General features: G+C 45.3%; 1 protein-coding gene and 1 non-coding gene across 2 annotated transcripts in view; both read right to left on the bottom strand.

Moving 5' to 3' along the window:
- LOC125739920 (uncharacterized) overlaps positions 1-13,318 on the bottom strand; it is a 645,903-nt gene that overhangs the window by 326,164 nt on the left and 306,421 nt on the right. The gene's annotated exons all lie outside the window — the stretch shown is intronic.
- trnaw-cca (transfer RNA tryptophan (anticodon CCA)) lies at positions 8,427-8,499 on the bottom strand. Its single transcript has one exon. It is a non-coding gene; the product is annotated as a tRNA-Trp (tRNA).

Here is a 13,318-nt window from a genome sequence, read left to right as displayed (position 1 = left end):
TGGGGAGTAGATGGACGCTCATCAGTTGAACACTGTTTTTATGTAGACAACTGCGTTCAGATCTTAGCTACACCCATGGAGGCTAAGGAACATGGGATATAACAGCCAGATTCCTGTTACCAATCATTATCCGAGGCTCAACAACATCGTCCCGGAGATAGCGAGATCATCGGGCGCTCCGTGGATTGTTATCATTCCGCCAAGCGACGGAGACGGCAGAAGGAACGAAAACAAAAGCGGGGCTGCCGGTCAGGCGTGTTAGTCAGGCCAAAGAAGCAGCCTTTTAATCCTCCGCTTCCCAGCATCTTTCTGACCAACGCACGGTCGATCGTCAACAAAATCGACGAACTGAACCTCCTACTATCCGGACATCCACTCGTCCGCGATTGCTGTGGCTTGGTCGTCACGGAGACGTGGCTACGAGAGGAAATTCCCGACGCCTCGATGCAGCTAGCAGACCGCACAATGCACCGCAGCGACATGAAGGCTGCAGCCGGAAAAAGCAGAGGTGGAGGTTTGTGCATTTACACACATAACAACTGGTGCACAAACACTAAGATCATCACCACAGTCTGCTCCCCGGACATAGAGGCAATGTCTGTTGTGTGCAGACCATTTTACTTGCCTAGGGAACTGCCTGTAGTGTTAATAACCGCTGTTTATATACCTCCGGATGCTATTGTTAGCTCCGCCCTTGCCTATCTGCATGATTCAATTTCTGAACAGCAGTGGACATATCCAGAGGGAGTACACATCATCGTAGGGGATTTTAAAAAAGCATGCTTAAGCACTGTGCTGCCTAAATTTGTTCAACGTGAAATGCCCCATGAGCGGGAATAACACCTTGGACCATGTATACACAAATATCAAGCGAGCCTACAGATCTGTTCCCCTCCCCCATCTGGGTATGTCTGATCACCACTCCCTGCTTGCTGTCCCGGCATACATACCACTGAAGAAAAAGACAAAGCCCATCACCAAGACTATTAACACCTTGTCTGATGTAGCTCTGGCTCAGCTGCAGGACTGTTTCGCCCTTACAGAGTGGAGTGTTTTTGAACATGATGATCTAGAGACTTATACCTCTGCAGTGCTGGGTTACATCACGCATTGCATGGACACTGTCACCATGGAAACGCGGGTCCGGGTCTACCCCAACCGTAAACCCTGGATGACGGGTAAGGTTCAGGCACTGTTAAAAGCACATAATTTTGCTTATAAATCTGGGGACCAGGATATGTACAGGAGAGCAAGAGCAGACCTTAAAAAAGGCATCAGAGAAGCAAAATGGGCCTATTCAAGTAAGCTATCGAATGACCTCTCAGACAATAATCCCAGAAAGGTATGGGAGGGATTGAAACAAATTACTAATTACAAAGGCAGTGGGACATTATGGGAAACATGGACATTTCATTAGCAGAGGAATTAAACCACTTCTTTGCTCGCTTTGGGAGAACTGTACAGTAGATACTCCTTCCATGCAAACTGCCCTGCCCATTGCGTCCTCTGAGCTCAGCCCAGACACACTCACCCTTCAAGAATATCAGGTCCGTAATATATTCAGAGCAGTAAATCAGAGGAAAGCTGTTGGCCCTGACAGAATACCTGGGAGAGTGCTCAAAGTCTGCGCTGAGCAGTTGTCTCCTGTGTTCACCACACTTTTTAACATATCCCTGTCACAAGCCAGTGTCCCTCACTGCCTGAAATCTGCAATAATAGTTACAGTCCCCAAGTCCTCCACTGTCAGTAGCCTCAATGACTACAGACCCATTGCACTGACACCTGTGGTTGCAAAGTGTTTTGAGAAGCTGGTCCTAAAGCACATAAAGCCTCCCACTTGGCTTTGACCCCCATCAGTTTGCCTATAAGGCAGACAGGGCCACCGAGATTTCCATTGGCCTCCACTCTGCTCTGCAACATCTAGAGAATCCTAGGACTTCAGTAAGGAAGCTCTTCATCGATTGTAATTCAGCTCTTAATGCCATCATCCCGGACATCCTCATAGCCAAGCTGGTTAACATGGACCCTCCCCCCCTCGCCCTGCTACATGTGCATGGAACAAAAACTTTCTGACTGACCGGCAACAATATGTCAAAGTTGATGACGGTAGATCATCCACCCTGTCACTCAGCACTGGCTCACCACAAGGATATGTGCTGAGCCCTCTTTTGTTCACCATCTACACCAGCGCCTGCATCCTCATGCACTCTTACAGCACCATTATCAAATTCGCAGATGACACCACCCTGGTTGGGCTCATCACTAACGATGATGACACCGCCTATAGAGATGAGGTCCAGCGTCTGACAGAATGGTGTGACTACAACAACCTAACCCTCAACACTAGGTAAACCAAGGAAGTGGTCATGGACGTCCGTAACGCAAAAGCTGATCCCCCTCCCCTCTACATAAAAGATGACTGCATGGAGAAGGTGTCCTCCTTGAAGTTCCACGGGACTTACATCTCCAAGGACCTGTCATGGACCACAAACACAACCGCCCTGGTGAAGAAAGCCCAGCAGCGCCTCCATTTCCTGAGGGTCCTGAGATGGAATAGGCTGCAGACTGATCTGCTGGTGTCCTTCTACTGAGCCACAATCGAGAGTGTGCTGATGCACGCCATCCCCGTGTGGTACGCTGGTTGTACAGGTACCGACAAGAAGAGACTCCAGAGAGTCAATAGTACAGCAGAGAAGGTGATTGGCTGCCCACTCCCCTCCTTAGATTCCATTGCCAGCTCTAGATGTCTCTCTAGAGCCAGGGCGATTATAAAAGACCATTGACATCCAAACCATCACCTATTCATCAAACTGCCTTAAATGCGTCAGAACTATAAATGCATCAGACCCATGACATCGTTCCTCCCCATTATTGCTATGGAAACATACGGTGATCGTAAGTGTATGTGGGTAGGTGAGTGGGAGGGAGTATGTGTAGATCTGCTCCATATAGTCATTTTAACAGCTGCTATTTTAACTGTTGTGTTATTTATTTATTTATCTATTTATTTATTAATCTTGTAAAGTCTGTGTCACTTGCATCTTTGTGGTCTGTCAGTAAATTTTGTTGTCCAGGCAACTGAACAATAACAATAAAACTCTTGAACCTTGAATCTTGAACTCCTCAGTAAGTTGCAACGCCTTCTACCTGTGGGAGGATTTAACTAACGCAAATGGGCTTGTAACTACCCAGAGGTCACCCAAAATCTCAGTCTAGAGCCCAAAGCAGAGAGTACTAAGGTCTGGCTCATGCAGCCAAGCTCTGACCCACAGCAGCACATCCTCAGGTTACGCTGGCAGTGCTAATCAGACACCTTGGGATATGAATATAGCCAGACAGAGAGAGCTGAACCCACAATGTGGGGGGTTTACCAAGTCCTCACCAGCCAGTATGACCCACTTGGGTTCATAGTCCCATATACCACCCGAGACAAGGTCCTGGTCTAGAAACTCTGGAGCAAGAAAAGTCTGCCTTCTTAGCCAGGAGGTCCAGAGCTGTACCTAAGCGGCAGCAGTCAATCTGTAGACTGGAGCTCTGTGCAGCTCTGAATGCAGCCGAGTTAGTGGCAGTACTACAGAAGGACCGTACTGTAGGGATCTGTGACGTCAGCTACTGGATGGACTCTATGACTGTTCTTACTTGGCATCAGTTCGAATCCTTTCATTTTAACGCATTTGTAGGGACTAGGATTGCGGAGATACAGGAGCTGACAGATTGTCAGTCATGGCAAAATGTAGATAACAATATTAACCCAGCTGACGACATCACCAGGGGACTGACACTATCTCAGATAGCTGGAATCAACTGGTGGAGCCGAGGTCCTGAGTACCTACAGAGGCCTCGGTCACAGCCGAAGGCCCCTGGAGGATGAGCAGTCGAACTGAAACTCCTCTGACGTGGGCAGACCAACAGTTTCATTCTCTCCTGTTGGGTTTACATGGGGTGTCGCTCCTTCTCACCAACTGACCACAAACTTTATGGTCATGCTGCCTTTGCACAGCCCACCTGACCAACATCATCACTTACAGTAATGGCTGGCTGTGGCATGTGTGGCTGGGGCTCTACATCAGCAGGAAACTGTCTGCAAGACAATAAAATTGCCATGATTTGCATACAGTATAGCAGCACTGAGATAGTGTGACTGATAATTAATTGAGCTGTCCTCACTCTCCACTTCTACTTCCTGGGGAAGTACTTCCCCCTCTGTTCTGACCATACTGCCCCCCCCCACCCCTACCACCCAGATCACCCAGTGCTGTACCATCAGCTACTAGGCGGCGAATTGGCTGGGGGGCAAGACCTCGCCTGGGCTGACTTCCTGTCAACGTGGGGGGTCAGTGCAGGTGGTGGGTCAGTGTCATTCTTACAGTCTTGATGCAGCTTTTGGCAAAGTTCTCTTAGGATCCCAATTCTGTTGGATTACCTGTTACTTTAACTATGTATACCTACATCCAAAGGTGGAGATTTCAGGTCCAGAGAGTATAAATCTACACCAATATTTTGTTTCAAGCAACCAGTTGAGTACTCTGTGACTGTGACTATTTATACTCAACTGGTTGGTTGAAACAAAATCTTGGTCTGGATTTGTACTCTCTGGACCTGAAATCTACACTTTTGCATACATCTGCAAATCTGAATAATTTTCAGATTAATTTCCTGGTGAAAACATTTTGTATAATTTAATATACTGTTGTTGGTATGTAATTCGCTCCTGCCTAGATCCGAGACACAAAGCTGCATTTAACTTCTGCACTAAAAACAGGAAGTGACTAAACCATAATAGATCATCCATTTTTCTGTATGTAATAAAAAAAAAAATTCAACAAACGTCTATCTGTTTGGCCTATTTGTGATTACGGAATACTGAGAGTTTTTGATTTTACTGCAGGGTTCATTCATTCATTCATTCAATCATTCATTCATCCATCCATCATCCAGCTGTTTATCCTGGTCAGGGCACCAGTCATCAAGGAGCAATTAGAATTTAAACATATAAATCTATTACGAATGTTATTCGTAATGTATTGAAAAGTCTCTGTTGTCTGTATGTTTACCTTAAACATGCAACTGTGATCGAGAGCGGGTACTTGTCTCTAGTCACTATTTAATTTTACGTTCCCCAGCGCCGGCATGCAATGATCTACAGTACCTTTCATTTTCATAGACTGACTGCAAAAGTTTTTATACTGTTTCACCACCAGAGGGCTCACATTCTCATTTACTACGTTGACACACAGTGTCCATAGCTTTGCTGCCCTCGTGTGGCTGTGAACTGTAATTTCAGCCTGTGCTTTTCTTTAAAGTACTCAAGGTAGTAAAAACTATTTGTCCATTAGACTGACAATATTTTCATTAGTCATGAAATATCAAATATCATCTTAGATAAATCCAAGACATTTCTCTGGTAAACTGTAAGTTATGCATGAAAATCAGGTGACAAACCAAAAAAATTTATATAATGTCAGTTTCGAATTGAAGCAGGCTTTTTATGCATTGATAGTGATAACATGCATTGATGCCAAGAGCTATAGAATAGATAATATATGAATTATTTTGCTGATACTAGAACAATAAAATTTGTATAGATATTTAAAAAAAAAGACGTTTTATTTGCCATATTCTACAACTGCATTGGAAAGCTTACTTGTTTAGACATAGTATACAAAGAATGACAAACAGCACCCAAATAAATATTAATAGACAACTGATAGACATGCAGAACTGCAGAGAAATACCCTTGTGATACATTTATCATTATAATTCACAAATTCCACAGATGCAAACATCTAAAGTTAAAATTTGTGACGCTGTGAAATATCCTATGAGGCTCCAGGGCTGAGACCAGCTTGTGGTCGCTGTGGTTTGGGTCCCGTGATGCACTTTGCTGCAGCAGTGGTCAGTGTATATCCATGCAATGGATGGAAGTTGTCAGGGGTAACGCTAGATCCCTCAATTTTAACCAGATTATGCAGAAAATATGTAAAAATCAAATCTGTGGATTAATGAAAGTTATATTATAAAAGGCACTTCTATCTAAATCTGACACATTCCATATTGCACAGACCTGCATGTTGTACCTGATACCACATGATAGTTTCAAATCCCGTGACCCTTTTGCTGTAAGTCTACATCATCTGGGGAATCATATAATAATATATGATCAGATTAACTTAATTGATCCTGGGGGGAAATTTTTCATACAGCAGCAAGATACATAAACTGCAAACGTGATCGGAAGGTCGCCAGTTCGAAGCCCGGCCTTGGCAGAATAGTCACATGTCTGTGGGTCCTTGCCCATAACCCCCAGCTGCAGGGGGCCACACATCGGCTGCCCCTGTGCCATCAGCCCTGAGCTATGGAGAGCAAGATGGGGGAAGGCAAGAATTAGATTCCAACTCGTACTCATGCAATGTGATATTGGCGATTAATAAATGTGTGCAAATAACAATTAATAAAGGTCTACACATATTTTAGATCATTCATTCATTCATTCATTTTCTACATAATTATCCAGTACAGAGTCAGTAACGTACAAGGAGCATTGAGCTGATATAAGGCAGCACAGGGCACAAGGCAGAGGAAAATCCAGGACAGGATGCCAGTCTGTCACAGGGCAAACACTCACACACAGTCACTATGGGCACTTTTAGAGGCACCACTTCACCTAGAACATGTGACTTTAGATATGAAACCAGAGACGTCATAGGAAACCAGTATATATACAGGAATAACATGCAACCTCTACACAGAGAGCTGGGCCAGATACCAAAACCACAAGCCTGGAGGTGTGAGGCCCCCACGCTGCCCCCAGTGTCTAACAGCTAGAGCTTAACTAGCCCTGCAAACCTGGTGTAGAGTGAAAGACAAGCAGGTCTAATCTCCACCCCTGAAGAGCAATTTATTCTTTCAGTATCATACAGGGTGAGGTGACATGAATTTCGTTATCAAGGGATTACGCCAGATATCTGTTGATGATGCATGTTTAGCCCAGATTTTTTGTTTGGTGAAGATCATGCACATTGTTGCATGTCGACTGCGCTTGTGCAAGATAACGGACTAGATCTTTCCAGTAGGTGGCAGCACTGACTTTCATAGACCAACCAAAATACAGCAAAGCCACATGGAAAAGGAAAGTATGAACGGGGCTTAATTGAGGCTGATCTTGAGCCCTGATAAGCAGAGACCTGCTGCAGTAGCACGTGAAGCTGGGTGTTTAGACCCCTCTGACTGTACACACAGAAATGACTGACGGCATCCCGGCTGTCTGCTCACATAACCACCTGTGCTGCTGAAATGACCCCAGTAAGATAATCGTACACAACACAGAACATCAAAGCATGCAGAAGACAAGGGCATTTTATCTGCACTAACAGTCTTTGTACTGTTTGGTTACTAAAGAAACACATGGCAGTATTACAATGAATACTTAGATATTACATTTATATTATCAATAACCTGTTACATGCAAATATTAGCATAGCAATTGCAAATGTTTTGATACAAACACCCAGGGGAGTTTCCAGCTACTGAACAGATCAGGGACTGAGTCAAGTTACCAGGGGTTTGACTTTTTTCTCTTTTGAAGGAAGATTGGCATCGGGCGTAAAATACTCAGAGCTACAGCCCTGATTGATCTGGCCTAACGACGCCCATGAATACAACCATAGGAATCCAAAAAATATTCAAAATTTCCAAGACAACGTTACACAAGGCAAGTGAATCTCTTCAAAATTGATATTTTGCTATTTCTCCTGACCAGATCTCCATCCTGATCTCCATACTGTGGCTGACAGTGTGTGAGGAGCAGGAGAGAGATCTCTACTCAGTTCACTGTAATGAGTGACACTCACCTGTGAGCCCAGCAATGAGAAGAAACAGGAGCATCAGAGGATCCATACGTGTGTGTGTCACTGAGCCCAGACCTGTGGAGAGTGACTCTCACTTCCTCATCCTCTGTACCTTCACTGTCTCTGTCGTTTCTATTCTTACACACAGCAGGCAGAGTGAGCGGGGAGTGGACATTTTAAACAGGAAGTGAGAATTTAATGAACTATCAATACACAGACTCTATTTACAAAATAAAAAATCTGCATGAATAAAGAAGACCATGAATTTCTCTGTTTATCATAGTTATTTATTAGTATAATTATCTGGATTCTAATGCTGGAAGCACACAGTGTAAAGTGAGGTAAACCTTCAACAGCACGTCAGTCCACTGCAGGGCACTGGAAGGTGGAGAAATGCCATGTGATAATAATAATCAGTACTTTATTGATCCCCGTAGGGAAATTGTCTTTACGCCTCCCACAACAGCTGGGGGTTAAGGGCCTCGCTCAAGGACCCACAGGCTGAGGCTGGGTTTGAACCTGCAACCTTCTGATTACAGGCACACAGACTTAGCCCACAGAGCCACACGCTGCCCCCAATAACCCAGATGGGACTTGAACCCACAATCCCCAGCTCTGGAGGCTGATGCCTTATCCATTAGGCCACTGGGTCAGTGATATCAGTGATCAGAGGAAGGATCAGAGGAAGCCTGCAAACTGCAGAGAGACACAGTCATGGTTACATTCAAAGCCAACACTCAGGAGTGCTGAGATAGCAGGTGAATCAGTCAGATATCTAATATCATGATGAGCTAAAGACACAGAGGGACTTTGAGGAACCACAGCAAGACCAACAGAAGACATGGTCTCCTGACAGTAAGGCCTCAAGATCCATCATTTCACTGTTGCAGTCCAGTTGCTCTTAGCTGCAGCTGCAGCCAAAGAAAAAAAAAACGTAAATCTTCAGCTTGCCCACTTTCCTGTGTTAGTCATGTGACTCACAGCCATTTTCTGCAGCTTCACAAGTAAACTGAAATAAACTGCGAGGTATAAAACAGTGATGTCACATCCTGCCTGCCATGTCTGCCTGACCCTCCTGTCTCCTCCCTCACGTGACCAAGATGGGCTACACCTGATGCTTGTTGCCCCTCATTAGTCTATGTATGCAAGCACTTGTTTGTCTAGTCATTGCTTGTCTGGTGATTAACATCACTTCTCCTGTCAGTCCGTGTCCTTCTTTGTCCTAACCTTCTTATTCTGATCCCTGCAGTCGTGTTAATTTGCAGTCCCTGTGTGAATAGTTTAATTAAACCTCCTTTCTGTTTTGCGAAACACCTATCCGGGATTCCCGCATGTTATGACAGAATGATTGAACAATTCAATCCTTCAGTGCATTTTCCCATTACAGTGTCTCTAGGCACTTTACATTATCGCTGCCCAAAGCCCCCAGTGAGGAAGCCAGAGGCAACAGTGGCAAGAAAAATCTCCCTAGAAGAAAGAAACTTTTGAGGAACCAGACGCAGAGGTGGAGCCCATCCTCCAGGGGCCGGCAGAGGAAGTCAAATGAGCAAGATAACAGGTATCTCTGGAAACCTCCTTCGCTTCACATCTCCACCTGTACACTCTCCCCTGACCTCCTCCTAGTTTCTGAGCTTCACGCACAGTGATGGTTGGTAGACAATCCCCTCATCGACCCACTGAGCAAGAGCGACCTCGAGGACCCTGAGGAGTCGCCCGGCGGGTGGATCACCCCACCCATACTGGGCTCACCTCCACGATGAAGAAGACACCCCTACATTGACCCTCCAGAGCCCCGTGTCTCCATGGTGGGCTGGTTTGACACTCTGTCCTCTATCCTAAGTCCCGGTGCAGTCAGCAGTATCTCCTGGGCTGCAGTAGAGGGGCTGGCTGAGTCTCCGTTTCCAACAGAGGGAGATGGGGGACACTATCTGGATCAGTCACCCAGACTCTTGTCTACTCGACGTTATCCCGCCTGACGACACTCCTGCTGCGGCTGAGAGGAGAGGAGCCACGCCGTCCTCCTGCTCCTGCCCTGCAGTTCTCTCAGTACCCTGCGGCCTCACTGGCCCTCCGAGCCTCTCAGGTCCTCTCCAGAATCATTGTAGCTCAGAGAATAAAAATACATGCAAGTGATGCAAATATGTCCTTGTTTTTCACTCATGCGCATAAAGCATAAAGCAGCTAAATCATTAGCATGATGCAGAAAATATTCTCAGACACTTATTCTGAGAAGCAGAAATGTCGTCATACAGGATGTGAGTGTGACACTCTGCAGAAACACTGTGTGCTGCATACAGAGGGTCTGTCCTCAGGCCTTTGGTTCAGCCTTTATTATGTGTTATACAGTTTTCTATAGTGCCACTGTAGTAGGTCCTTTTAATATCTGTGGATCAGTAGGAAACAAGAGGCCTAATAGGAAGGTGTCACTGTAAGACAGGGGTGGGGGCTGTCCTGGGGGGGGCAAAGTCAGGTGATGAGCACATTGATTCACTTCACCTGGGCCTTATCAGCCGTCCTATCAGACTGAGAGCTATTTGTGTTTCTCTCAGCCCCCGACAGACACAGATGCCCAAATTCACAGCCTGTCATTTCATTATAGATATAGATCCTTCTCACCAACTGACCACAAACTTTATTGTCATGCTGCCTTTGCACAGCCCACTTGACCAACATCATCACTTACAGTAATGGCTGGCTGTGACATGTGTGGCTGGGGCTCTACAACAGCAGGAAACTGTCTGCAGGACAATAAACCCTGCAGCTTGCAGGTAGCTTATTGGCTGGGGGGTGGTACCTGGTCCTGAGAAGCTGGGGGGGTCAGTGCTGGTGCTGGATCAGTGTCATTCTTACAGTCTTGATGCAGTCTTTGGCAAAGTTCTCTTAAGATCCCAGTCCTGCTGGATTTCCTGTTACTTTAACTATGCAACTATGCAATTTTGTTCCTAAAGAAAAGTACATAATATAATTCTGTCATACTTTAATATACTGTACATATACTATAATATACTGTAATATACTATACATAATTTAATATACTGTTGTTGGTAGGTAATTCGCTCCTGCCTAGATCGAAGACACAAAGCTGGAGGCAAAATTCCATGCTATCAGGGTATATGAATGTATACACACATCAGCCACGAGACAGAATAAGACCATTCCTGTATACTGCTGCCACATGGTGGACACAAACAAGACTGCAGTCATGTGTAAAATCATTCTGTCAGGCTGCATTTAACCTCTGCACTACAAACAGGAAGTGTTTAAACCACAATAGGTCACACATTATTCTATACTGTATGTAATGGAAAAAAAATGTTCACTAAACATCTACCTTTTCTACTTATTTGTGACTACAGATTACTGTGAGTATTTGATTATACAGCAGAGGTCATTCATTCATTCATCCGTCCTCCAGCTGCTTATCCTGTTTCTTTATATTGATTATAATATTGTGATTTAGTGCAAGTACTAATCTCCCATGACCATTTTACTTTATGTTCTGGTGACATGCAGTAATTTTCATTTCCATAGATTGATTGTGGAAGTAATTTACATCGTTTCACCGCCAGACGGCTGACATTTTCATTAACATGTTTACAGTGGATATAAAAGTTACACAACCCTGTTAAAATACCTGGCATTTGTAATGTAAAAAATGAGGCCAAAATGAATCATTTCAAAACTTTTCCCACCTTTAATGTTACCTGTAATCTGCACAATTCAATTGAAAAGCAAACAAATCTGTTAGGGGGAAACTATAAAAAATATGCAAGTTGCATACAGTAAGTCTGCACTTCCTTAAACTTATACTTTGATGAAGCACCTTTTGATTTCATTACAGCATACAGTCTTTTTGGGTTCACACCTGCAGGCAATTAAAGTGATGCTGATTAACCCCAGATGAAGTTCAGCTGTTCTAGTAGGATTTTCCTGACATGATTCACATAGAGCTTACAAAGCATCAAAGGGATCTCATTCCTGAAAGGTATCAGTCAGTAGAAGGGTACAAAAAAATTCCATGACATTAGATATACCATGGAACACAGGGAACGGGACAGACAGAACCAGGAGGCGAAACAATAAGGGAGGTAGGACAGACAGGGTAAACAGGAACTGGGATGGGGCCACCAGATGAGGGAACACAGCTGGGAACAGACCTTGGGGACCAGGGACCTATAAACTGGGAAAAGGACACGGGAACTGAGGGACAGAACCAGAGAGAGACCAGTTGGAAACAGGATGTGAGGACTGAGGGACAGGAACAGGAACAAGAGGCCAGGACCAGGAAAGAGAAGGGGAACTGAAAGGGAAAGGAAAAAAATGAGCCTGATGGGACAACAGGCTCAGGAACCGAGGAGGAAGGGACTGGGTAGTAATAGACTGGGGTCAAAGGGACACTGGAAGGTTGCCAGAGTGGGGACGAGATACACAAGGATGGGGTGAATGGATCACCACAGGCCTAGATGAAGAATGAGCAGCTGCAATTTAGGAGATGGAGGCAAGTCAAGTGTGTGGATGGAAACCACAGGATGGGAACTGGAGGGCGATGAGGAGACTACAGAATGGGAGCTGGAGGGTGACAGGGGGACTGGAGGGTGACAGGGGGACTGCAGGACGGTAATAGGCAGGAGAGTTGGAAACTGGTCCTGGATGGCTGGCATGAGTGATACGTCCCTGTCTCCCCCTTTGAAAGACAGTGAACCAGCCTGGCCCTGTACTGCTCCCCTGTCTGCACCACAGATGGAACAGGTGCTTGGGGCCTAATCAGCCCAAGCCTCAGGTGGAGGCTAGAGCCTGAAACGTGGGACTCAGGACCAGGTCCAAGGGCTGCCAATCCAAGTCTTCTGGAGCGGTATCCTCCAGGTCCATCCCCACTAGGATGGGGGTGACCTCGTGCCAATATGCAGGGCCCAAGGCAAACTTGGGCGGAGCTACAGGGGCCAGGGTGACCTCGGGCGGAGCTACAGGGGCGAAGACAGGATGAGTGGCCCCATGTGGGCCGGAATCGGGAGTTAATAAAAGTCAGAGAGAAGTTCCCTGAATTCTCTCAGAAGGAAAATGTATGATCGCAGTGGTCTGTGTACTATAAGAATATATATGGGCGGGTCGGTCACCATATGAATTATCATTGCTTCAAATGTTCAAATATGGTGACTCGGAGATACATTTCACTACAAGTTCTACTGTATGTGATGAATAAACCTCTTGAATCTTGAATCTAATTATAAATAAAGGCAATGTTTTGAGATGTGCACCACGTCTCTAAGCAGCGGTTTAGGGAGAGTAGTGTACTTTAGGTTACATCCCCTCTACAGAGAATTGGTAAGTGTGGCAGGGGGGAGTGATGGACGATCCATGTTGCAGCTCACAGAAACAACAAGGGACTTTATTGTATCTGAACTCAAAACAAAGAGAAACAAAAGGAAGCATGAGGGGTATAAAGACAGGCAGGTAGAAACAAGAATGAAAGC

This window comes from Brienomyrus brachyistius, chromosome 4 (genome assembly GCF_023856365.1).
Source record: "Brienomyrus brachyistius isolate T26 chromosome 4, BBRACH_0.4, whole genome shotgun sequence".
Taxonomy (NCBI): domain Eukaryota; kingdom Metazoa; phylum Chordata; class Actinopteri; order Osteoglossiformes; family Mormyridae; genus Brienomyrus; species Brienomyrus brachyistius.
Note: the sequence above shows the minus strand (reverse complement) of the source record. Positions and strands in the feature narration are given on the sequence as shown.